The sequence below is a fragment of the Phocoena sinus genome, chromosome 19, assembly GCF_008692025.1.
Source record: "Phocoena sinus isolate mPhoSin1 chromosome 19, mPhoSin1.pri, whole genome shotgun sequence".
Lineage (NCBI taxonomy): Eukaryota > Metazoa > Chordata > Mammalia > Artiodactyla > Phocoenidae > Phocoena > Phocoena sinus.
The window spans coordinates 19,112,282-19,137,183 of NC_045781.1; positions in this window are offsets into that span (position 1 = coordinate 19,112,282).

A 24,902-nucleotide genomic window follows, 5' to 3' on the forward strand; every position below is an offset into this window, starting at 1 on the left:
TCTCCCCTACCCTCAGATCTAACAATTACTATCAATTTATCAAATTGAGTCTTTCCAGATTTCCTATGCCTTTACACACCCTCAGAAATTAGAATTGTAAGGTTTTGAGTTATATCTATATAAATGGTTTCATGGTCTACTTGGATTGGCAACGTGTTTATTTTAAAAAAATAAAACTCTTGGAGATTACCCTTGTCAGTACACATTGATTCACTTCATTGCAGCTCAGTTTGAGATACTGAGTTGTAAGAACAGTGTCTGAATATTACTTTAGCATGCCCAGTGTATGGAATATCATGCAGTGCTTAAAAAGAATGTATAAATATCTTGTGCACATGAGCAAATATCTCCCTAGAGTCACTGCAGAAAAGTAGGATGGTTGCACCTTAGGACATTTGCATTCTGCAGTTAAAGGAATATTCCAACGTGGCTGCACTCAGTGTCACACTACCCTAAATGAATGCTGGTGTGTCCTTGCATACCCAGGAAGGGGAGTGGCCCCTGCCCCTTGATCAAAGGCGTGGAGTGCACTCATAAGGCTGATGGCATCTTGGGGCATCAGAGACTCCACCTTACCCTCTGTTTGACCAAGTGGCTGACTAGGGCAACAGGTGTGGGTGTGTGTGTGCGTGCACGCGTGTGTATTGTGGGGGAGGGGGGCTGCACTCTTTTAGATCTGTCAGTACAGGAAGAGTTATCAACTGTAGCTTATGTCTTAATCACCAAGAGACATTTCTATGACTAGGCAAAGGAATCTTCTACATGAAGGTTTTTTTTTTTCTTTTAAAAAAATTTGTCTATTTCAAAGTTGAGTTGGAGAAGATAAGAGTAACTTGAAATCCTATCAGCAACAACATTTCTTATAAGAATAGTTTTGCAGTTCCTAGTCCAATTTGTAGGAGCAATGGCCTTTCTACCTCTTTGTCATTTCCTCCCAGGTGGCTCTTCCTGCCCATTATCCTATTTTAGCCCCTCACCCATCCAACGAGGAAGGCGAGGCAAGTTTTCCCCACTCTGTAGATTTCTCTTACTTAAGGTCACACAGCCAATGTTGGAACCTAGACTCCAACCCAAGCATTCAAGATTTTTTTAGAGTAAGATTTTTTTCTCATATACTGACTTGTAACAATTGAAATAAAGTAGAACATGAAGAAACACTTTTATGTCATCCATGATCAACACTGTCATCCAGCAATAACCACCATGAATACATTCTTATATACTTCATACACATATAACAAAATTATATAGAGTAGTTAACTGAATGCTTTATATTTATATTTTCCAATGCCATTGACTTTTTTTTTTGTATTGATAAGATTTCAAATGATTGTATAATATCCTATCATGTGGATAGATCATAATTTGGGCAATCCTCCATTGTTGGAGTTAGGCTTATTTTATATTGTCATTGTTATAAATAAAGTTTCAAATAATATCCCTGAATGCAAATATTATTTAACTATATCACTAAAAATGAGGTGAAATCATGGGCCAAGAGTTATGCACACGTTTAGGATCTTAATACCTAAAACACAATTCTGCTCTAGAAAAGGCTACAGGGCAACCACCAGGGTGGTGCCGGCAGCCTTCCTCACACATTAAACATAAGAAGTCTTGATGGAATATAGATACATCAAGTTTCCAAATGCATGTGAGGAAAACAGAGTTGGCAAGGTGAAAGAAGCTTCCTAGGGTCACAGAGAGGGGATTCAGCTCCCATTCCCACTGCTTGATGAACACGAGTCAGCTGTTCCTCCATATCATCTGTACTCGCCTGACCTTGGCAAGGGAGGCATAGAACTCCCAAGGATGGTATCTTGTGTCGTTGGACATGCTTCTGCCCCCGCCACCTTTGCTTCTGCTATTTGAGATGACTCATCCCCTATGCAGGCAGCTGGATGGTCACCCGTGTAATACCAGCCCCCGTGGCTCACCTCCCTCTGACCTGGCCAAGTTCAGAGCACTATATCATATGGGATATGATGATTGGTGAGATAGAGTGGGACCCAGTCTACACAGCCCAACCCAGGGGTGAGCAGATAGATGATATGAAGGACTAAGGAAAAATGCCACAAACTTGTTTCAAAGTGATGCTTATAAATGGGTAACAGTATAATCATGGGTTGAGTTAACAGCATGGATTAAAAATGTGCCAGGTACCAGGATTGGAATTGTGTTAAGATCAGACTAAGCAAATTAGGGTTGTGGTTCCTCGAAGTGTAGTGAAGAAAAGTTGGAGACAAATGTAAAACACTGTACTTCTCTTAGTCCATATAAAATAAGTAGCCAAATAGCTATATCTATAGCTAGGTGAACATCCTTGCTTTTATTGAAGGCTTTAGAAAGATTGGTTTAGGGGAGTTTTCTGGAAAAGTAAATTTTAAGTGAAGGTCTGAAACAGAGTTGTCATGTGTGAGAGGAAACCACTGGCTGCCCGAGTAGATAAGCAAAGCGTTTAAAAAATATGGCCTGAAAATTCCTTGGGGAAATGAAATTACCCATGTAATTATCTATATGGGTTACATCCTTCGAATAATGGTATACTTGGAGTCAAATCAAGGCAGGACCACAGGGCAGATCACATAATGGGAGCAGGACACATGGAGCAGGAACCTCAGAGGTTTACGGAAAATCTCAATACTCTCCAAACTTCCCTGGTGATAAGCATTACTACCTTAGTGATTCTGATTCTAATGCAGGAACTTTTGAGAAGACCTTTTCAAATGTTGATGACCATAAGGTCACCTTTGGGTCTTATTAAATGGCAGATTCTGAATCTGTATGTCAGGCTGGAACCTGAGAGTCTGCATTTTCTTTAAGCTCCCAGGTGATGCTGATGCTGCTTTTCTAAAGAACACATTTTGAAAAGGAAGAGATGTAGACCAGGTGTCTCAAACAGAGGGCTCATGAGATATATATAGTTATAGATGTGTTTATATTTTTTCAGGTTTTGTTGCTAATATTAAAAAATGGAAGACTTCCACTTCTAACCATGATGAAGTAACTGGCACCAGACTTGTTCTCTTGCCATAAGCAACTATAAAACTAGACACAATATATGACAATTATTTTCAGGCACTACAAAATAGATAACATAAAACAGTGAGTCCTGAAAGAAGGGAAATTCAAGAGATAAACTCTATGGTCACTTAGCCCTTCTGCCTGAGGACAAGTTACAAAAAGCACAGTAATCTGGTGTCTGAGCAGAGCATAGCAGGTCTGCTGAGCTGAGGAGACAAAGGTTAGAGTTTGGGTCACTTCAACTGCTTGGAATTTGCACAGTGGAGCATCATAGAAAGGAAACTGTGTGGGGGGTGGTTTAGGGGGTTGCCACACAAGTCCACGGCTGAGGGCCAGGCTGCACATACATGAAGATTACCAAGTGCTTACCAAAAAGCATCAGCTTAGGGGTTGAAATCAGAACAGAGGGAGCAGAAGTTGAGCAGTGATGGGGCAAGAGCAGTCTTGTGGGCTCTGGATGCTTGACTCATGACACTGTCAGAGTGAAAAGATCTCTTTAGCACCTTGTTAACACCCCATGGATCCACTTAGTCACCAGAAAAGTTGTGTCTTAGGTATAAGAACTCTAGATTTGACCTAACGAAGTCTAAATTCAATCTCCAACAAGATGCAGAGAGTTTAGAGATTGAGTGCAAGTTAGAGGAGCTTGAAAATATCTTGGACTTTCCATAGATCTGCATTAACAAACAAAAAACCAAGCCAAGTTCCAGGTGATCCACCAGCAATTAAACTGCTTAATGAAACAATACATACACTCCTAAATAAGGCTAACAGAATCTAGACTCTCTATATCATCTGTAATGTACAGTATTCAATCAAGCATCATTAAACATTCAAAAAAAAAAAGAGAAAAAACAGGAAAATATGATCCAGGAATAACGAAAATGTAGTCCATAGAAACTAGACTTGACATGGCCCAAATGTTGGAGTTAGCAAACACTTTAAAGCAGCTATTATAGTTATGCTCAAAGAATTAAAAGAAAATATGGTCTTAATAAATCAACAGAAAAATAATTTGAGCAGAGAAAGGCAAACTATAAAAAAAGAGCCAAATGGAAATGATAGACCTGAAAATTATAATAAATGAAATATAGAAATTTGACGGGCTTAACATAAGATTTTATTTTATTTTTTCTTTTTTTTTTTTTTCTTTTTGGCTGCACCGTGTGGCATGTGGGATCTTAGAACCCCAAACAGGGATTGCACCCATGCCCCCTTCAATGTTAGTTTGGAGTCTTAACCACTGGACCACCAGGGAAATCCTCTTAACGTAAGATTTTAAATGGGCAAAATGTGGCCTTGTTTACAGATCAACAGACATTTTCCAATCAAAATTGCAGAGAAAAAAAGAATTGGAAAAAAAAAAATGAGTAGAACTGCTATTATATAATAGCAGTTCTGAAAGAGAGTCCACAAGACCATTTCAGAAATTCTTCAATGTTAAAGCTGTTTTGATTTTGTTTCAAAATCAAAAGCTAAGATTTTGCTTGCCCTTTCCATTCCCATTTGTTCATGGGTGTACAGCGGTGTTTCCCAGAGGCTACATGATGTGTTATATCACAACAGATAGATGCAGAATCAGATAGAAGAATCTAGCTGTCTTTTATTTATTAAGCCAGAATAGCACTCTGTAAAAATATAAAACAATACCATTCTTTTCACTAAGATTTACTTAAAACATGTTTTTTATCCATTAAGAATATGTTATTTATGTTAACATGTAATGACTTTCTTCTTCTTTATCTCCTCCTCCTCCTTCTTATTACTAAATAATATTTATTATTAAAAATTTAATATTAATCATTAATAATTATTATTATTTAAAAGAATTTCTCAGTTTTACTTTGTAATACAGTAAGTATCAATAGATATATCCCAAATAAACAGATGTTCTTTGGAGTTCTTAAATTTTTAAATAATGTAAAGAAATATTGAGACAAAAAAAAAAAAAATGCGTACTACTGGTCTTGCCAAAGTGGAATTAGAGTTCCAGATGGAGAAAACAATGATAATAGGGCAGACCAAAATTTCAAGAAATAATGACTTAAAGCATATCAAACACAACAAAATACAATGACTTAATTTAGAAAAATTCAGCCAACTCCAAGCAAGATAAATACAAAGTAAAATATCAGAGTCAAATTGCCCAAAACCAAAGCTAAGAAAATCTTGAAAGCAGCCAGATAAAAAAACATACATTATGTACAGGAAGAAAATAAGAAGAAGACTAACTGACTGCTGACTTCACTTATGAAGCAACAGAGACTAAAAGACAATTGAATTACATTTTTAAAAAGTAAAAGAAAAAATATTCTGTCAAGGCAGATTCTATATTTAGGAAAAATTACCTCCAAAAATGAGGATAAAATAAAGATATTTTCTGACAAACAACAATTTGTAAAATTTATTGTTAGGATACCTACACTACAAAAAAAATGCTGAAAGATGGTATTCAGGATGAAGAAAATGATATAAAGTAGAAATTTAAATTTCTAAATATTTTGAAATAAAACAGCAATTTTCTAAATAATTTATGAGTCAATAAAAAATCACAAGATAAATTTAAAATATTTTGAAGCTAATGGAGATGAGGATATAACATTTAAAAATTTGTGGGGTACAGCCAGAGCAGAGCTTTGAACAAAATTTATAGCTTTAAATGTCTATATTAGAAAATAAAAAGGTGTAACACCAATTATTTATTTCCATCTTATAGAGATAGAAAAAGGAAACTAAACTAAGCCCAAGGTAGTAGAAGGAAAGAATTAATAAATATAAGAGCAGACATTAATGAACAGGAACATGCATGTAAAGAAAATTAATAAAGCCAAAAGTTGGTTCTTTGAAAAGATTAATAAAGTTAATAAACCTCTAGAAAGAATAATTGATGAACAAAGAGGGATGCCAAATTACCAATATCAGAAATACAAATAGGAATATTAATATGTATTCTATAGAATATCAATACATATCCACAATAATAACAAATACACATCCTAAAGAAGAATAAGAAATAATAACACTAATAAAGGAATAATAATAAAAATAATAAGATATTACAAACAACTTTATGCCAATAAATTTAACAACTTAGATGAAATGGGCAAATGCCTTAAAAAATGCAGTCTTCTAAAACTTAACAGGAAAATTTGAATAATCTTATAATATTAAAAGAATTGAATTTATTATCAAAAACCTTCCCACAAGGGAAGCTCTGTGTTGAGATGAGTTCACTATTAAATTCTATCAAACACTTACAAAAGCAATAATAATAACATTACACAAACTTTTTCTAAAAATAGGAGGAGAGACTGCTTCCCAACATGCTTTATAAGACCAGCGTTAACCCTGATATCAAGCTGACAATGTCATTATAAGGAAAGAAAACTACAGGCCAAAATCTCTCATGAACATACAAGCCAAAATCTTCAATAAAATATTAGCAAACTGAGTTGAGCATTCTATAACAGGTATACCCTAGGGTTGTAAAGATATTTCAACACAAAAAGTAATTAATTTAGCACATTACAGAATTAATGAAAAAATATCACAGTTATCTCAATAGACATAGAAAAAGAACTTGATGAAATCCAAAATCCATTCATGATTAAAAAAAATAAATCAGCAAATTACAGATAAAAGGAAACTTTCTCAGCCTGATGGTGGGAATCTATGAAAATCATACAGCAATCATTCTTAATGGTTAAAGACTGAATTCTTTCCCCTAAGATTGGGAAAAAGGCAAAGATGTTCAATCTCATATTTTCTCTTCAGTATTGTACTAAATGTCCCAGCCAGTGCAACAAGGTAAGAAAATGAAATAAAAAAACATAAATATTAAAAAAGAAATAAAACTTTCTTTATTAACACAAGACACGATTGTCTGCATAGAATATCCTAAGGAATCTACAAAAACCTACCAGATCTAAAAATGAGTTTAGTTAGGTCACAGAATACAAGATAAATGTACAAAACTAATTGCATTTATATATGAGAAACAAATATTTAGAAAATTAAATTTAAAAATAAAATATTTAGGAGTAAATTTAATGAAAGCTGTGCAAAATTTCTACATAGAAAACTATAAAATGTTACTGAACAAAATTAAGAAAGATCTCAATAAATTAAAAGATACATCCTGTTGTCCTGCTGATGGATTGGAAGGTTTGATAGAGTTAAGATGTCCATTGTCCCCAGACAGATCTATAGAGTCAATAAAATTCCAATCAAGATCTCAATAGACTTTTTCTTTTGTATAAGTTAACAAACTGATGCTAAAATTTGTCTGAAAAAGAAAAAGATCTAAGATAGCAAAAACAATTCTTTAAAAAAAAAAAACAAACAATGTGGGAGGACTCACACTACCTGATTTCTATAATGCTATAAGAGCTACGTATCTGTATGGAACAAAAATGAACCATAACGCTTACTTCACTTCTTTTTCAAGAAATAATTGGAAATGGTTCATAGAGTTGAGCATAAAGCCTAAAACTGTAAAACTTTTAGAAGACAATATAGGAGATGAACTGTGCAACTTAGGGGTAGAAAAATATTTCTAAGGACACAAAAAGTATTGACTAAAGGAGAAAAATGACAAATTGTACTTCATTAAAATTAAAATTGTTTGCCTTTCAAAAGACATTGAAAGAAAAGGAAATATCAAGCCACAGACTGGGAGATATTATTTGCATTACACACATCTGACAAAGACTTGTATCCAGATTATATAAAGCTTTCTTACAACTCAGTAATAGGAAGGCAACCAATTAATAAATAACGAGCAAAAGATTTGAACAGACAATTCACAAAAGAAGATGTACAGATGGCCAATGAGCACATGAAATGATGCTCAACACCATTAGTTATTAGGAAAATGCAAATTAAATGAGATACCACTTCATAGCTAAATGACTAAAATTATGACTAAAATGACTAAATGACTAAAATTAAAAAGACTGATAATACCAAGCATTGGGAAGGATGTTGAGCAACTGGAACTCATATATTACTGGGGGGCGGGCAGGTGGTACAATCACTTTTGAAAACTGTTTGGGAGCTTCTTATAAAACTAAGCATACTCTTATCAAATGGCTCAGCAATTCCATTCCTAAATTTTTACCCAAAAGAATTGCAAAACACATGTCCATAAAAAGACTTGCCCAGAAATGGTCATAGCAACTTTATTGATAATAGCTTAAATCTGGAAAGAACCCAAATGGGAATGAGTAAACAATTACGATACAATTTATACAATGGACTACTACTCAGCCATAAAAAGGAGCAGCTATTAAAACATGCAACAACATGGATAGATCTCACAGACCTCATGCTGACTGGAAAAAAGTGGGCAGAAGAAAAATGATTCTGTATGATTCCATTCATATTAAATTCTAATATTATAATTCTAGGGACAGGAAGCGGACAAGTGGTGTACTGGAGCAGTGGGTGGGAAGGAGGAGATTGACTTCATGTACAGGAGGGAGCTTTTTGGCGAGATGGAAATGTTCTATAACTTGATTGGGTTGGTGGTTGTATAGGTATATACTTTGGTCAAATATCATTGACCTGTGCACTTAAAGTGTGCTGATTTTAAACTACTATAAATCAGACCTGAATAAAATCAATTTTTAAAAACTGGTTCATTTAACATAAAAATCTGGATTTTAGGATTCTCTTGGAAAGCCAGATCTAGAAATACTAAGCAAGCAACCCCATTTAGTGACAATCAGGTGGAGCTAAGCTATGGCTGCTCCATTCCAATGGGACAAGCATCTTTCTAAAGTCCCCACAGGCCCTCTGTCTCCTCAGTCACTTATGCTGTCCCTTTTTGCTAACTGTTGAGTGCCTTTTGGCCTCTGCTCTTAAAGAACAAACAAACAACTAAGTTTGTGTGCCCATTGATTTATTCAGCCATCAATCTTTTGTCCAATATGTTCTCAGTTCATTGGACTGGCCATTTCTTCTCCATGAGATCAATCCCTCTGCATCTGAGGAGCAGGAAAGCTACAATATTACATTCAAGGCGATGGCATCTTACAGACCCTCCCCCAAGTTTAGCTACCTTTGGCTCAGGGTGGGGTCGCATGTTTAACTCCTTTGGAATAAGGGAAAGAGGCCAAGAGGAAGAGGGAGTCAGGGTCACCCTGTTCTGACCGTCCCTGACTCCTGGGTCTTTTCTCCAAGACCAGCTCTGGGGTGGAGGGGCACGTAACTGAGGTCGCATTACAGAAAACCCAATCAGGGCATATAAATCAGGATCTGGAGTTAAAGAAAAGTGGAATTTTATAAAACGGATCATTATTATATGGCTTAGGCTCTGTAAATCAGTCAGTTGTAGCTAAAGTGTGAAGTGACTGTCCTTAAATCAGAACATTTTCTTTAGGAATTCCCGGGCATGACTTGTAAAACTGTTGTAGGATCTGTAAGCTCCGATTGGAGTTATGTAAATACATTGCCTCCCCTATAAAGCAGTTGAATGTTTTAACTAAATCTAATTCTTAAAATAATGATTTCTGAATCAAACTTTGCTGGGAAGATTTACAGGCAAGTTTTATAAATCAGTGGCAAGATATATAACTCAGATAGTGAGAATTATAAATCCAACTTGTAAATCAGGAGAAAAAACATCATGTTTTACACTAAATAATATTTTTACAAATGGCACCTCATACATCATGCAATTGCCACAAATCTTTCACACTGGAGTCAGGCTACAAAATACAAGGCTGAATCACAAAGGAAATTGAGGCCTGGGTGGTGATGTCGGCAGGAAGACTCATGTGGAAAAATGCTGTTCCGTCCCCCTCATCAATGGAGATGGGCGAGGGGCTCTGGAATCAGACTCTCCCTGGTTTGTAATTCCTCTTGGCAGCCTGAGAGCGGCCTGACTGTGGGTGAATTTCATCACCATCCAAGTCTCAGTTTACACATCTATAAAATGCAGACAATAATCCCTTTGCCAAAAGAATGTTGACAGGATTAAATGAGATAATTTCTGTAAAGCAATGAGCTCAGTGTCTGGAAAATACTGACTGCCTAATAAATGTTCATTGTTATTTGTTGATATGTTATCAAATTCATTATTGTTGTTGTTATTATTATTTTCAGTCTACATCAGTTTCCCATTCCATGACTAATAAAAAAAGCAGTTGTGGTAAGCAGGGGCAGCGATGGGGCTGTTGAGTCCCGGGCAGCGGAGCCTGAGAGCTGGTTTATGTCCTCCTACTCCAACTGTGTTAGCCTGGACCATTTTCCCTGGTATTCCTCAATTTCTGGCTGGAAGAATTTCCTCCAAAAGGCTCCTGAAGGTCATTTTTTAGACCCGACTTCTATGCAGAATTTAAATAAAAGCTTATGTTTTTAAGAAGCTTGTTACAAAAGTAATACATTTTTATTGCAGAATATTTTGAAAATAATGAAAATCACCAATACTCTTGCCACCCAGAGATAATCACTGATAACTTTCTGGTTATCCTCTTAAGGTCTTTTTCTATGTATACATTTACATACATACATTTTTAAAAAAACAAAAATGAGACCACATTGTACAGGTTGTCTTGCAAAATTTTTTTTTCTACTTAACTATATATTGTGAACCTTTGCCAAAGTCACTAAGTATGTATTTTTTATGATCGTGTATTATATTACACCATAATTTATTTAGCCAGTTCCATATTGTCAGACATTTATTTTGTTTTTAATTTTTTGCTATTATAAACAACATTCCAGGGAACATCTTTTAAATAAATTTCTGCAGTTATTTATGATTATTTTCTAAAGATAAATTCCTAGAAGAGGAATTGCTGTGTAAATGGGTTGTGCACGTTTTTAAGAATTTTGCCAAGTTACCCAGTGGAAAGCTTGTATCCCTTTAAGCCCATGCCAGCAATCTGTGGGTGCCCATTTCCCCATGCTCCAGACAATCTTTTTTCTTTTTTTTTTAGACTGCCAATGTAATAGCTGAAAAACTGTGTTTTGCTATTGTTTCAGTTTGCACATCTTTGACAGCTTGTAAAGTTAAACATTTTTCATATTTTTGGTGTTAGTACTTCTTTTGTGAATTTTCTAATCATGTCTTTTGACCACAATGACATTTCAGAGCATTAGAAATATTAACCCATTGTTATATACGTTGTGAACATTTGTTTTCTCAATTTGTCATTTGCCCTTAAATTGTGCTTATGGCAGAAGATTTTGATTTATATGTGGTTAATTCTATCAACATTTACTTTATGATAAGACACTCTTTAAAAGTTTTCCCAGCACAAGTTCATGTAAACATACACCTGTATTTACTTGTAGTTATTTTGTATATGTACTTTAAACCCTTAATCCACCTGAAATTTGTTTTAAGAGGTGGTGTGAAGTAGTGATGAATCAATTTGTTCCTAGGATTTCATAATTGCCCTTTCATCACTTCCCCTGGAGATTTGAAATACCCTTCCTACCAGGAACAACATTCTTATATGTTCTTTCTACCTGCTTCTCCCTAATCCAGTCTATTTTAATTACTGTAGTTTTAAAATCTATTTTGTTGTCTGTTTGTGCAAATATCTCTAATATTTCTGTTTCATCAAATTCTCCTTAATTATTTTGTCTATTGATTCACCCAGACATTTAAAATTCTTTTGTCAAGCGTCAAAGAAAAAGGTGTTAAAATGTGAATTGGAATTACAAAAGACATCAATAAATTGGAGTGATGCCTTTATGATTGTTAGCCTTCTATACCAGACAAAAAGATACGTGGCATGTATCCCCTCTTATTTTAGCCTCCTTGCATCTACCTCAGTAAAAGTTTTCTTTCCACTCCCTTACAAAACCGTTGGGTCAGGATAACTTCCTAATCAGGTAAGATTAACGTTATTTGATCCTGTTTCAATGGAATTCAAAATCCAAAGTCCTCTAAGAGGAGGGAGAAGGTGGAGAGAGGTTAATCTAAGGTTAGGGTGACGAGGATGTTTGGGTCTCTCCTTTGAAGCACTTGGTTCCAGGAAGGCTCTATAGAAAACTTCAAACACCAAAGTCTACAAATGAACCACATGAAGTGGTTCTGTGCAGGCTCACTTAGTATCCTGGCTGGTAACCTTCAAGTGTTCAAATATCCCAACAAAAGGAAAAACTCTTGACCTTCAGCTACTGATTGAAACACAGTAAAGCAAATAATAATGAAAAAATGAAACACCTGTCTGGGAAACCGTACTGGGAAAGATACTTGACACTGTCTCAAGTATCATTGGGAAATTCGGGAATTATGAGAACTCAACCATGTTTGCTTGTTTTCCGAATGCTATTGGGCTCCCTCTACTCTCCTTCCAACTGTCCAATAAAGTATGGCCTTGGGTACCATGAACAGATTTGGAGTTTAAGATGATTCCAGCTGTTTCATGGAGAATGTTGCAGGGAGCAAGAATGGTCATGGGAAGGCCAGTTGGGAGACAGTTCTGTTGTTCAGATGGGACATGACAGTATTATGGACTTGTTGAGGGCAGTGCTTGTAGAGGGAAGGTATCAGAATCCAGATATATTTTGGTGATGGAATAAATAGGATTTGATGATGAGATTAGAGAAAGGGGGATGCCAAAGATGATTCCCAGGTTTCGGGCAAAAGAAACTGGATGATTGCTGAGATTTATAGGCGCAAGTAGGAGAAGATTTGGGAGCAGCAGGGATAACACTGGCCAGAGTTGAATTTAGGATGTGCCTATATAGGTCCAGACTCTACTGGCATTAAGTGATAGAAATCCACCTACAACTCTCTCAAATGAAAAAGAAGAGTCTTGACTTCTGTAGTGGAATGTCTGGGTGGGACTGATGTCCAGATCCAGGTGCCCAATGTTGTTATCAGGAATCGCTGTCCTCTTGCCTCTCCCTTCTCTACATTGGAATCCAAACTCCCCCCTCCACCCTCTCTCTCTGATGTGCTTCCTCTGCATCACTTTCATCCTCAAGCAAAGTTCTCCCCAAGTATGGTGGCAGAGTTGGCTCAGCCATTGCAGACTTACATTCTACCAGTTAGCAATCCCAGTAGAAAAATAAGAAAAAATAAGATTTCCCTCAAATAGCACCAATAACATTGTTGGGAATAAATGTTCTTGACCCGCTTTTGCTACACACCTCTCTTTATACCAATCTGATGCTGCTAGACCCGTTACAGGACTAAACTACATGAAAGAATGCAGCTTCAAGAGAATGGTTCTCCAAAGCTAAACTGGGTACTTTGACCAACACAAGAGATAGATTGGACAGACACATCACAGATATCTACTATTTGCCAATAGATAGGCGACCTTACAGTTGATTGTCCAAAACACGTTTGAGCATGATAGGGTGATAGGAATAATGATGCCAGGGCAACAAATGTAAACAGAGATTATCCTGACCACCTGGAGACATATTATCACCTTATCTGTAGGACATCCAAGTAGAGATGTTGACTAGTTGTTGGTGTTCAGGTAAGAGGGCTGGGATGGGATAGAGGAATTGGAGCAGGTGAAAGGAGCAGTCCTGATGGAATGATAAGAAAAGAAGCCAGTTTGGAGTGGGTTGAAGATTGAAAGGAGGTGAGGAAATGGAACAGCATGTGGGCACAACTCTCCTCAACTGGATTGGGAAGGACAATAGGGAGACAAAGCAAAGTAGGAATAAAGTATGTAGGAGCAGGGAAGACGCATTTGAAGGACAGGAGACAAGTGGACATTTTGGGAGAGAGAATAGTGACTGTGGAAGGAAGCCCTGAGAAGCTGGGAGGAGAAGGGGTCCTTAGGAGGGAGGAGGGCCAGCTTCACCTTTGTCTCAGGAGGGAAGCAGGGGAGGAGGGGCAGGTGCAGGTAGGCTGACAGAATCAGTGTTGGGCAGATGAGATGCTCTATGTGATGGCTTCTCATTGCCCCACGAAATACAACACAAGGACCTTTGGCAAGTTTGGAGTTTGAGGACTGAGAGGAGTTGAAAACAGTCACTGTCGTAAGAGGGTTGGTGAGAGAAATGTGCCAACGTTGCTGGGCGGCCTGGTGGCCCAAATGAGGCTGGCACTGGGGTGAGAGCAGTCTTTGGAATTCTTCTCTGATGAAGACATCTAAGGAAATGGCAGTGTCCCTGTCAGCTCATCCCCGCAGGGATGCTTGCAGACCACTTCCCTTTATTCTCCAGGACCCCAAAGAGGTTGCCACCTTTCCTGTACCCACAGTCTGAAATGGACTCTGGGGTACAGGAAAGGTGACAGAGACACAGAGTCCATATTTGGGATACACAGAAGGTCACGTTCTAGGAGCCCCTGAAGTAAGGGAGCCTCGCTCCTATGAATGCCAGCATTTTTGTGAAGGAGAAACTTTTTTTTTTTTTTTTTTTTTGCAGTACGCGGGCCTCTCACTGTTGTGGCCTCTCCCGTTGCGGAGCACAGGCTCCGGACGCGCAGGCTCAGCGGCCATGGCTCACGGGCCCAGCTGCTCCGCGGCATGTGGGATCTTCCCGGACCGGGGCACGAACCCGTGTCCCCTGCATCGGCAGGTGGACTGTCAACCACTGCGCCACCAGGGAAGCCCCCAGGAGAAACATTTTTAAAGCCATCTTTTCAGTTTTAGGAGGTTGCTGAAGTCGGGGCGAGGCGGAATTTGCCATAACTCACTCCTCAAGTCCTACAGAGGTCTCCAGCCATGCGTTTCGGTGGTCAGCAGGTGCTCCAGAAACTCCATGAGAACAGGGGCACTGGGGGGTCACCGCGTGCCTCTGGGCACAGGCGCTTTTCTTGGCACACAGAAGATGCTTCATATCTGCTGAATGGGCAGCAGCACTCTGAGCTTGTTCTGGACTGACTGATGGGTTGGGACCTCCAGGGACCCTGAGCTTTTAGCCTGTACTTGGAAGCTGGCACCCTTGTGTTTTCATCCTCGCTGGTATTTTGCCATTTAAGAAATTCATGTTGAGCATTATGGCTTCTAGCCTTTGAGCACAGTGTCTTTAATTGATTGACATTTGATGAATTAAGTAAAAAATGTTAATGAAAATGTTATAAAAGGAAATTGTGGTGGATTCACCTTCTGCTTAATTTTTTTAAATTTTTAAAAAAATTTTTTTAAGCATTGAAATGAAAGGAACTCTCTTCCATACACCAGCTACTTGCTGCAGCTGCTAAACAGCAAGGATCTGACTTAATATCTGGGGTATTCGGGAGCCTGAAGGCTAGAGAATGAGGATGAGAGGTAGCATTGACCCACCACACCTGGCCTTCTAGCAGGTCCTGTCTGGTCCACAGGGACCCGCTTAGCCAAAGCACAAAGGATCACAGCCTGAAAGACAGTGATGGAGACATCCTCGGGTGTTTGTCTCCACAACAAACGTCACTTGAAACTTCCCTTTTCCCCCTTCAGAATGCCAACGTGATTATGCATCGAGCTGTTGCTATTTACAGAGCTCTTAGCACAGAGAGCATTACACAGCCAGTGACACAGAATTACAACCATCTAGACATATGGTTTGGATAAACAAAGCACAAAGCGCAAATTAACCATGGTTGACTATAACTCCCGCTCTCTGCTCCCCAGGGAGGGACTTTAGTGAAACTCCCAGTTGGAGAACGCAATACATATCAGAAAGTACAGTACAGCCAGCGTGGTTTAGACAAACGCTAAGCCTTATTTTATGCTTTTCTTGGTGCCAGAACACAATGGCACCAACCCGTCTAGGAAAAGTTATAACTCTGTGCCAGTTTCCTGTAAATAGTAATCGTACGCCTACCGGATTCCATGCCTGTGTGCTCCAAGACCAAAGAATGCCTTTCATTTGTCATCACCTTGCTTCCACTTCCCATGTCACCAAAGGCAGTTGCCTCATGCATCTGGATATCAGAGCTGCGTGGAGTTGGATGTAAGTAGCCTCCTCTGAGTAAATATCCTTCAACTTCCACTGTGGTCCTTCCCCCTCACTGAGTCCCCCATGATTGTCTGCAGAGAAGAAACCCCTCCCATGCTGGACAGTCAAGGTCTGAGCTCATCCAGTCCCAGGGGTACCATTAGGCATGGGCTGATTCTCTTTTCTGGCAGTAAGGGGGTCCCCTCACTTCCCATATTTTATATTTCATGAGAAATTCTTCTGAGACAGGAAACTTTCTGTGTGAGGTCTTTGGCCTCATCATTGACACATGAACCTTATAAACTTTGTTTGACAATAAAGAGTATAATATTTGCTTTTCAAAATACATGTGCATCGCTTTCCAAAGGAGAGAGCAAAATAAATAAACAACCAGAGTGAAAGGCTTCTACTTGGCTTGGACACTTGTACTGGAGTTTTTCAAAAAGGAAAAAAAATCCACAAAACACTTGGCTAAATATATACCTACTTTTTTTCTTGTCTTTAGTGGCTTTTCAGATGTACATTGTATATTTAATTCTCTCTCTCCCTCTTTCTCTCTCTGCCTCCTCTGTCTCTCTCTCTCTTTCACACACACACAAACACACACACTTTATAAAAATTAAAATTAGAGCTCATCATTTAGGGACTTAAGAAGGTATGCCCACGTGGCCCTAGAAATACTAAGGACTCTATAGTATCGGATAAAACTTAAAGACTTAAATCTTATTCGTTGATAAACCTTCAAGGCTCATTATCTTATTAGCTGACCCTATTGTTTTAAGTAAACACCAAGAACAAATTCTGCTCCAACAGATGAGCAGTCTTCAGGCTTGGAAGTTCAAAGGAAGTGTGAAGGGCATCAAATCTCTAACCTCTTCTCAATGGAAATCCCAGATGTCAAATCCCATGGTCTTCTTGAGTCGGATGATTTCTGTGCGATCCATTCAAGTGGCCTTGACGTTTTCTTCTTGTGAAGGTTGGGGCAGGCGGCAGGACTCTCTGCCCTGGCTCCACATGGATATTTATCGACATGTCTACTCGCTGTCATTTTCACATCTCATTTCCAACTCTCTGAAGTGAATAAGGAAGACTACTGAATCATTCTCTGTCACGTTAATTTGGCCAAATAGAAATGGGGTGGGACAGGAGCCGAGATTTCAGGGCAAAGCTAATGGACTTACCAAAGCCACTTACCTGGATTCAATAGTTCAGATCAACTCCATTCAATTCAGCAAATATTTCCTGATACCTCCTCTGAAAGAAGTCCCGGTGCTGAGCCCTGTAGAAAATGCAGAAAAGGATCAATTTCCCTCTCGAAGTTCCAGTCTAGAGGGAAGGTATTTCGGAATAAAATAATCCTATAGCAGAAAGGCAGCAATGAGAGGGACAGGAGGACCTGAAGGAGGGAGGAATCAACTGATTAGCATCGGGAAGCAGAAAGGTGTGAAGCTGGATATTCCTCCTCATCCTTTTAAGGTTTCTCCAAATCTAGAAAGGTCATGGGATGTGTACCAGGTCTCAGTCCTACTTGTCTCTTTCCATATCAAGAGTCAAATGAAAATACCTCCAAGCATATTGAAAATAGAAGCTGGTCATAAGCCCATTCCCATCATGGACTCAATGTACACTGGATGTGCTTCATTTTGCTTCTATGTGAAACAGATTATACTAGCCCATAAAGAGGGATTTTACATTTAGTCTTATGTGACATTCATTAGTAACATTTTCCCATATGCACTTACAGATGTCCATCCAGGAAATTTCTGGGAAATCGCTCGGGGCCTCAAAGAATTGATGGGAAGGGGGAACACCCTGGCTCAAAAGAGACTGGAATGAAGGTATATCCAGGATCCAGGCTGACTCAACCTTAAGCAGTGTCAGGGAACAGTCTTTTCTCTGGAGGGCTGAACTCCAAACACCTCCCTGACCTCAGATGACTGTTCTCCACATTCAAAGTCATGTGGGAGACTTTGGCTGATTGCCCTGGCTTGTGTCCAGGGCCCAATTCTTGGCACCATGGTTTACAGTCTTAACGAGACCACCGTAAAGGGAGAGGGAACCCCCGCCCCTCCCATCCCAGGAAGAAATCAGGTTGCCATTATTGGAAGTAAGGTGAAATGACTGGGGGGACCAAGACACAAAGAAGCCCACCATAGTCAGTGAGGCAAACACTGTGTTAATGCCAAGATAATTAAGCCATGGACAGTGAAGAAAAGTGATGCACTGGTTAGTGTTGGAGGGTAAATAACTCATAAAACAAGGAAGAAGGGAAAGCGCTACAGCAAAGAGAAGATGAAGAGGTATTTTAAGGGGAAATCAGAAAAGGGACACTAGTTTCTGCTCCATGTATTCAAGGAAGCTCAGGATGAAATCACGGTGATGCCATAGAGCAGGGGTTCCCAACCCCCGGGCCAAGGCCTGGTACCAATGCGCGGCCTGTTAGGACCTGGACCACACAGCAGGAGGTGAGTGGCGGGTGGGCAAGCAAAGCTTCATCTGCCGTTCCCCATCGCTCCCCATTGGTCCCCATTGCCTGCTTTACCGCCTGAACCATACCCGACCCTGTCCGTGGAAAAATTGTCTTCCACAAAACCAGTCCCTGGTGCCAAAAAGTTTGGGGACCACTGCCATAGAGGGAATGTGAAATGTATCTGAGGAGCTCAAACAGTTGGCTGAGCCTGTGAGGGGATTCAGGTCAGCAACCAATTTGACACAAGGAGAATTCCACATCTTTATTGGAGTTATGAAATCTATCCCTTTTTGATTTTGGTTTGAAGACACTTCACCACCCACTACTTGACAGTTCTATGCCTCAAAAAAAGTTCAATGCAGGGTATGTACGTAACTGCACTCATATACACACTCACTCACACACTTTTGTTGGAAACCTTTTCCTAGAATTGCCCTCTATCTACTCTCAGGAAATTCAGTGTTCATAGCCTGAGTTTTCAGTGTACTTTATCCTTACATCTGAGGCTACACCTGCCATATTAAATTGAAATTCTCTGTGGTGGATGGTGTCTTGTCTATCTTTGCATCCCCTGTGCTGGGCATAGTACTTGATACCAAGTAGGCACGTGACAAATGTTGAATGAATAAACATAGTTGAGCATACGTATTCCTCAAACCGTCATTGTCTTACTGCTGGGCATGATAAACATTTGCAATTTGGCATTCTAACTAGTTTAGCCTTTATGCTGTTCTTATGTAACTTCTTTTGGTGGTTTCCCTGTTGTTTTCTGTAGTTATCTCAAAGGGAAGAGGTGCACATTTCGGCATTTATTGAACCTTCATTCCCAGAATCATAAACACTACTATGTGCTCTCCAAAATCCACTCCCTCATCTTCCTGGGCACACAGCTAAACTACATTTCCCAGCTTCTTTTGCAACTAGGTGTGGCCACATGACTCAGTTTTAGCCAATGAAAAGAAAGAGAAAGGAAAGTAAAAACCTCCCAAAATACCATACTTCTCTATTTCCTCATCTGCCAGATGAATGGAGAGGATGCTAGGCTCTAGCCCCTAACAGCCATTAATCACATGTGGCTATTTAAATTTAAATGAACTAAAATTAAATAAAAATGTGGAACAAGGAAATATTGCAGTTCCATATACTCATGACTCCTTCCCTTCTCCAAACCCAGTGAAATAAAAATAAAATGTGAAATTAAACTAGAGAATCCCCTAGTTCTGTCTTGTGCCTGGAACTTGGATGGGACCCAAAAATAGAGAGGAAAAGAGACAGTAAGAGAGCTCAGCTTCACGGCTGATTTGGGACCCAGCATTCTTCTCATCACCTCCCCACCACTGTTCCTGCACTGAGGCTCCTTTCTACCGAGGGGCAACTTTAAGATTATAGACAGCCAGTTTGAATCCTGTCTTCAGCGTCTCCTTGCTGTATGATCACAGCCTTTTTGTTTAATGCTTCTGGGCCTCAATGCCCAACTTTTAAAACAGCAGCTGACGTCTCTAACTTCAGTCATCAGTTTTATGGGAATAACATATATACATGGCAGCCATTGTCTCTCTTAGATCTTTTTCTCCTTTTTTTATTTCATACAGATATCCAGTTGTTCCAGCATTATTTGTTGAAAAGACAATCTTTTCCAACATTCATTTAACTTTGCATTGGTGTTTTTTCAAAGATTAATTGACTATACATATGGTGGGTCTATTTCTGAACTCTCTCCTGTTCCATTGATCTATTAGGCTATTCATATGTTAATAGCACTGTCTTGACTTCTGTAGCTATATTTAAATGCTATAAAATATTCTTGAAACCAGGTAACAGAGGTCCTTCAATGTTTTTCTTTTAAAAAATTAAATGTAATTGAAAATTCAGTTACAGTCTCACTAGCCATGATTAAAATGCCCCAAAGCATTTAGTCCTTAGTGGCTACCATATTGGACAGGGTAGTATGAAACAGTTCCATCCCCATAGAAAGTTCTACTGGCTAGCACTGGTCTAGAAGAGGTTAAAGTCACAAAAGGGAAAGAAGATGGGTCCCTAAATGATGCATGAACCAGTCACACCATCACTACTGCTGACTGGATTTGATTAAATAAATAAATAAACAAACTTCTGTTGTGTTGAAGCTTTAGATGTGGGAGTTTATCATTCACAGTAGGTAGTAACCTCTTATTTGATACAGGGGCCCTGTGTTAAGATGCTGAAGCATTTAGTTCACTTCTCTTTCAGTGGATGGTGGAGAACAAGTCCTACTTGGAGAACTGTCTTGTCCGAGAGCAGAAAATCAATGAATTGCTGGGGTCCAGTCTGTAAAGACTAGTTCCATAAGTATGGAGAAGAGTATCAAGGCCTTCCTATGGGCTTTGAAGAACATTCCTTAAGCCTTTAGAGCCTGAAGATTTGCACATCTTGCTCCTTGATGCAGCCTTCTTGATGCCCTGGTATAAGCATGTTTCTGCATATTCTTTACCTACATGGAGGGAGCACCTGACATCTGCAGTGCACAGGTAACTTTAAAATAAACTGAGAAATTAGCAATCCTGCCAGATCACAATCCCCCTGTCTCAGACAATGGGACCTGAAGTTCCCAAGGGATCATGTGATGTTATAAAACAATATCGTAATAATTTTAAAGGTAAGTTAGAACATGACCTGGGCCTGTCATGAATATTTTGCCCATGCAGGGTTGCTTTATACAAAACAGTGGCATGTTTTATTTTAGAATGTGTGGAAAGGAGAGAAAGATACTAGAGCCCTTTTTCATAAAGGTTTTTACTCACATCTGTAACAAGCAATCTTCAGAGTTTTAATTTTTTAAAGTTCACAACTTTATTTCTGATATTTCTTGTATACACTGATACCATTGATGTTGTATAGGGTTATGTTAGGGGTACTTGGAGAGACACCTCTAATTTAGTAGCGATGTTTTCCTTGCATTCTTGTTGGTCACAGTGTGTGACAGATGATTCTGACTTCCCACTTAATGAGAGAAATTTTCCTTTTTAAGTAAACTTAAGTTAAAATCCAACTCATATCAAGAAAAAATATGAATAAATAGTAGTACTGTCATAACATGGATTCAACAAAAATCCTGAGTGTGCTATGCAAATGACTCATGTTTGGGAAACGGCTTTGCACATCTTGGGACTGTAAATGCCTGGTCAAGGGATAGGATTTCTTTCTTTCTTTTTTAAAATGAATGAATGAATTTTTATTTGTTTATTTTTTATTGAGGTAACATTGAGTTATAGCATTATCTAAGTCATGTCAATATTTGGTGTTTCCTGATAGGCTTTTTGTTTTGTTTATAATTTGAATTGTCTTACATTTTGTTCAATCCTTGGCAAAGAGGGAATGGTTTATAGATGACTATGTAATGCCTGAGTCTTGAGTAGAAAAGAAAGACAAGTTCTCAGGGCACCCACGCCTATCCCTGGGATGTTAGAATAAAATAGATTAGTCAACTCAGGCAAAACAGCTTATGCAGTTGTGAGTACAAAGATGCTTTCCTTTCCCTGAGCTGGAATCAAGTTCAAGAATCATTCAAGACTGTTGCATTGAGGGCTAGGTTCCTGCTCTCATGAGGAGCTCTGTCCCCTCCACTCAGCTTACTTCCTGAGGAAAGGACCCAGTGGAGCAAAAGCACCTTCTGTGGCCACGTCACCCCAACGCTCGCTCCTGTTGGCTGGTGTTACTGTTGCTGTTCACACCCCGTGTCCTCCCAACTTTGAAGTCCCATCAGCTAAGGATCCAGTAATCTGCCTTAACCACAGTGGCTCATGTAGTCTTTAGTTACTCTGTGGCTGGGACCTGTTTCCCTAACAGGAAGACAGACACCTTTTAAGTGATGTGAGTGTGATGGAGAGCTGTCTGAGGGCTGGGAAGATTTGGAACAACCAACTAGGAGTTCCAGAACGTACCCCAGTTTGTCCAACCCTATTTGGTCTGAGAATTAGGAGATCTAGTCAGGACTGGTGTTCTCTGCCTATTGCCAAGGGTTTCCTCACTTAGGGCTCTGTAGTGATGATCAGACAGCGAGGCTTAGTACGTGCTAATGGTTCCAGGCGTGAAAAGGAAAAGTAAGGTGTGAAAAATAAAAATGAAATAAAAAATAAAATCCCTCAACAATTGTTTGCAATTCATGAGCTTTCCTCAAACCCTCAAAGGAAGATCATTTAGCTAAACTCCAGGGACAGTGGGGGCATGGGAGGGAGAGAACCCAGAGTGCGGACTGCAAACACCATGGTGCTCACACCCATCTTTTAACGTAGTTTGCTTCTCTCCTACATGACTTAAAAAAAAAAAATCATACTAACTCAGTATGTGTGGTGAGGAACTGGACTGACATTTCATGGTTTCATCTTAAAATTTTCCTACTCTGTCTGTAGTTGGTCTCCCCTCCCCTCACCAAAAAAAAATTAGAGCTTGAACACTCTTTCAAGATTAAAATGGAAATAAAAAGTTTTAAAGGGGTTGATCTGCTGAGAAAACTTGCATTCCACACCCGCTATGGATGTCCTTCTATAACGTCATAGCTCCTGTGTCTAGAATCAAATTCATTGTTTTTCACTGAAGCCATCTCTTCCTTGATTCTTCCCGTTTCCATCACTGGCTGATTGTCCCCCACGTGCTCAGAGGCCTGCAGTCCCTGCTCCCTCACCCCCCGCTCTCGCTTGGCCCTGAGGCCCAGCTGAAGCCTCACCCTTCCCCTCGTCACTGCTGGAATTGTCTGGCTGGCTCTGGCCCTCGTCATGGCGTCCTGGCTGTGCTTTGCAACAGAATCTCTCCCCCCCATCTCCCCATGGCTGTCGGCTACCACCACCACGTTCGTCTGCTCCGATACCTCAGTTCACCTGCGTTTTTTCCTCTGGATCCTTGCTATTGCTGTTTCCAGTGGGAGCCTGGGATGCCCTTCCTCACCTCCCCACCTGTGCCATCCCCGGCCCGTCCTGACAGAACCTCCATCCCCGCAGCCCACAATCAGTCCTCTGCTGAGCTCCTGGGAGGCGGCCTGACTCCTGACCATGTCTTTATTCTGCTTGAGATGTAGTAGATCTTACCTCGACTATAGGTTGCCTGAGGGCTGGAGATATATCTCCTCCCACATCTCCGTATCCCTCTATTATACCCAGAAGTTTCATATACATAATTACCTGTTGAGTAAATGATGAATGAATTCTTCCAAGATAGATTTTTAAAGATGGGGGAGAACCACGAGGAGGAGTCATCTGAAGAATGAATCCTTATTTTAGATCCTACTGAGTGTTTCTGTTGAGGACTCTTTGGACTATGAAAACAGGAACAATTATGGTGTAAATGGACTTTGAAAATAGCAATAATTAGGTAATTAAAAATGTACTTCAGTTTCATTATTGTGTCCATAAAATTCCACCACAGAAAAACAAACTATTTTAACATATTTTACTTAATATAATTCATGTAATTGTGATTTTTATGTTCCACCTATTTATGCAATTAAGTAATACATGGCTATTTCGTACAATTAAACATTACGAAAATCTGCTGCCAGTTTGGAACACAGAGTATGATATATTAAACAACTTTTTATGCTAAACAGTAGACACAGTGAACATTATATTCCTTTAATTCCATTTTAATTAGTTGAATAATACTTTAAATGTGAATTTAGGCTTAACTAGAATGGCACATTACTTGAGGTTGTTTTCTTCCAAATTACATATCTGTAACTTGTTGGTGTTTTTTGCAAGAGGAAACGGTGTTACGTGTGGGCACGTGAGTTGAGAAAAACGTAGGTTTCCCAGTTTTCCATCAAAGCTTCTCAGTCACTAGTTAAAACCATTCTAGTGATACACAGATTCCAGGAACACCTCCCCACATTTCCTCTTGAAGAGTTAACCCCAAGAAGCTCAGGGAATGTGTTCCAGGCTTGGCTGAGGCCTGAGGCAGTGAGGGAAGGCGAGGGTCAGAAACTCCAATTCTACTGGCATATTCTGCTCTGGCAAGAGGCGGCCCGAACTTCCCAACCAGCTGCCTCTGGCCCTGGACCTTGGCCGTCACCCACGTCTCTGAGTTGGGACTCAGAGATGGACCTGCTCCAGCTGGGGCCATCACGGTCAGCCACCCGCTGTGGGCTTCTGGCCTCCCTTTTCCACAAACCTCCTCCCAACCTAACCAGGCTGGTGCTGAGTGAGACTGGAGTCTGGGAGGGATTCCCGAGGCACTTGAGCTGAGTTCCCAAGGATGCGTAGGGATTCATCATGGGAAGAGGGGGACCTAGGAGACTTCAAGGAGGAAGAATACGTGAAGGCCCTCTTTTGCACATGGCATGAGGAACACGCACACAGAACTCCCTGTCCCTGTTCTCCTTGAGGCTTCTTCTTGTCCAGGCCTGTGCAGTGACAGGCCGAGCTCTGTCCTTGTTTCCCTAACCAGTCCCGTCTCATTTCCCCTGCAATTACTGCCCTGGCTTAGAGGGTCCCCAGCAGTCTCCCACTCTCCTCCCACCTCTGGTTTCCTTTCCTTCGCTTTCCCTGACTACTGAGTCCTGACTCTTGGATTGTGAAGATCTGTGGCCTGAGTC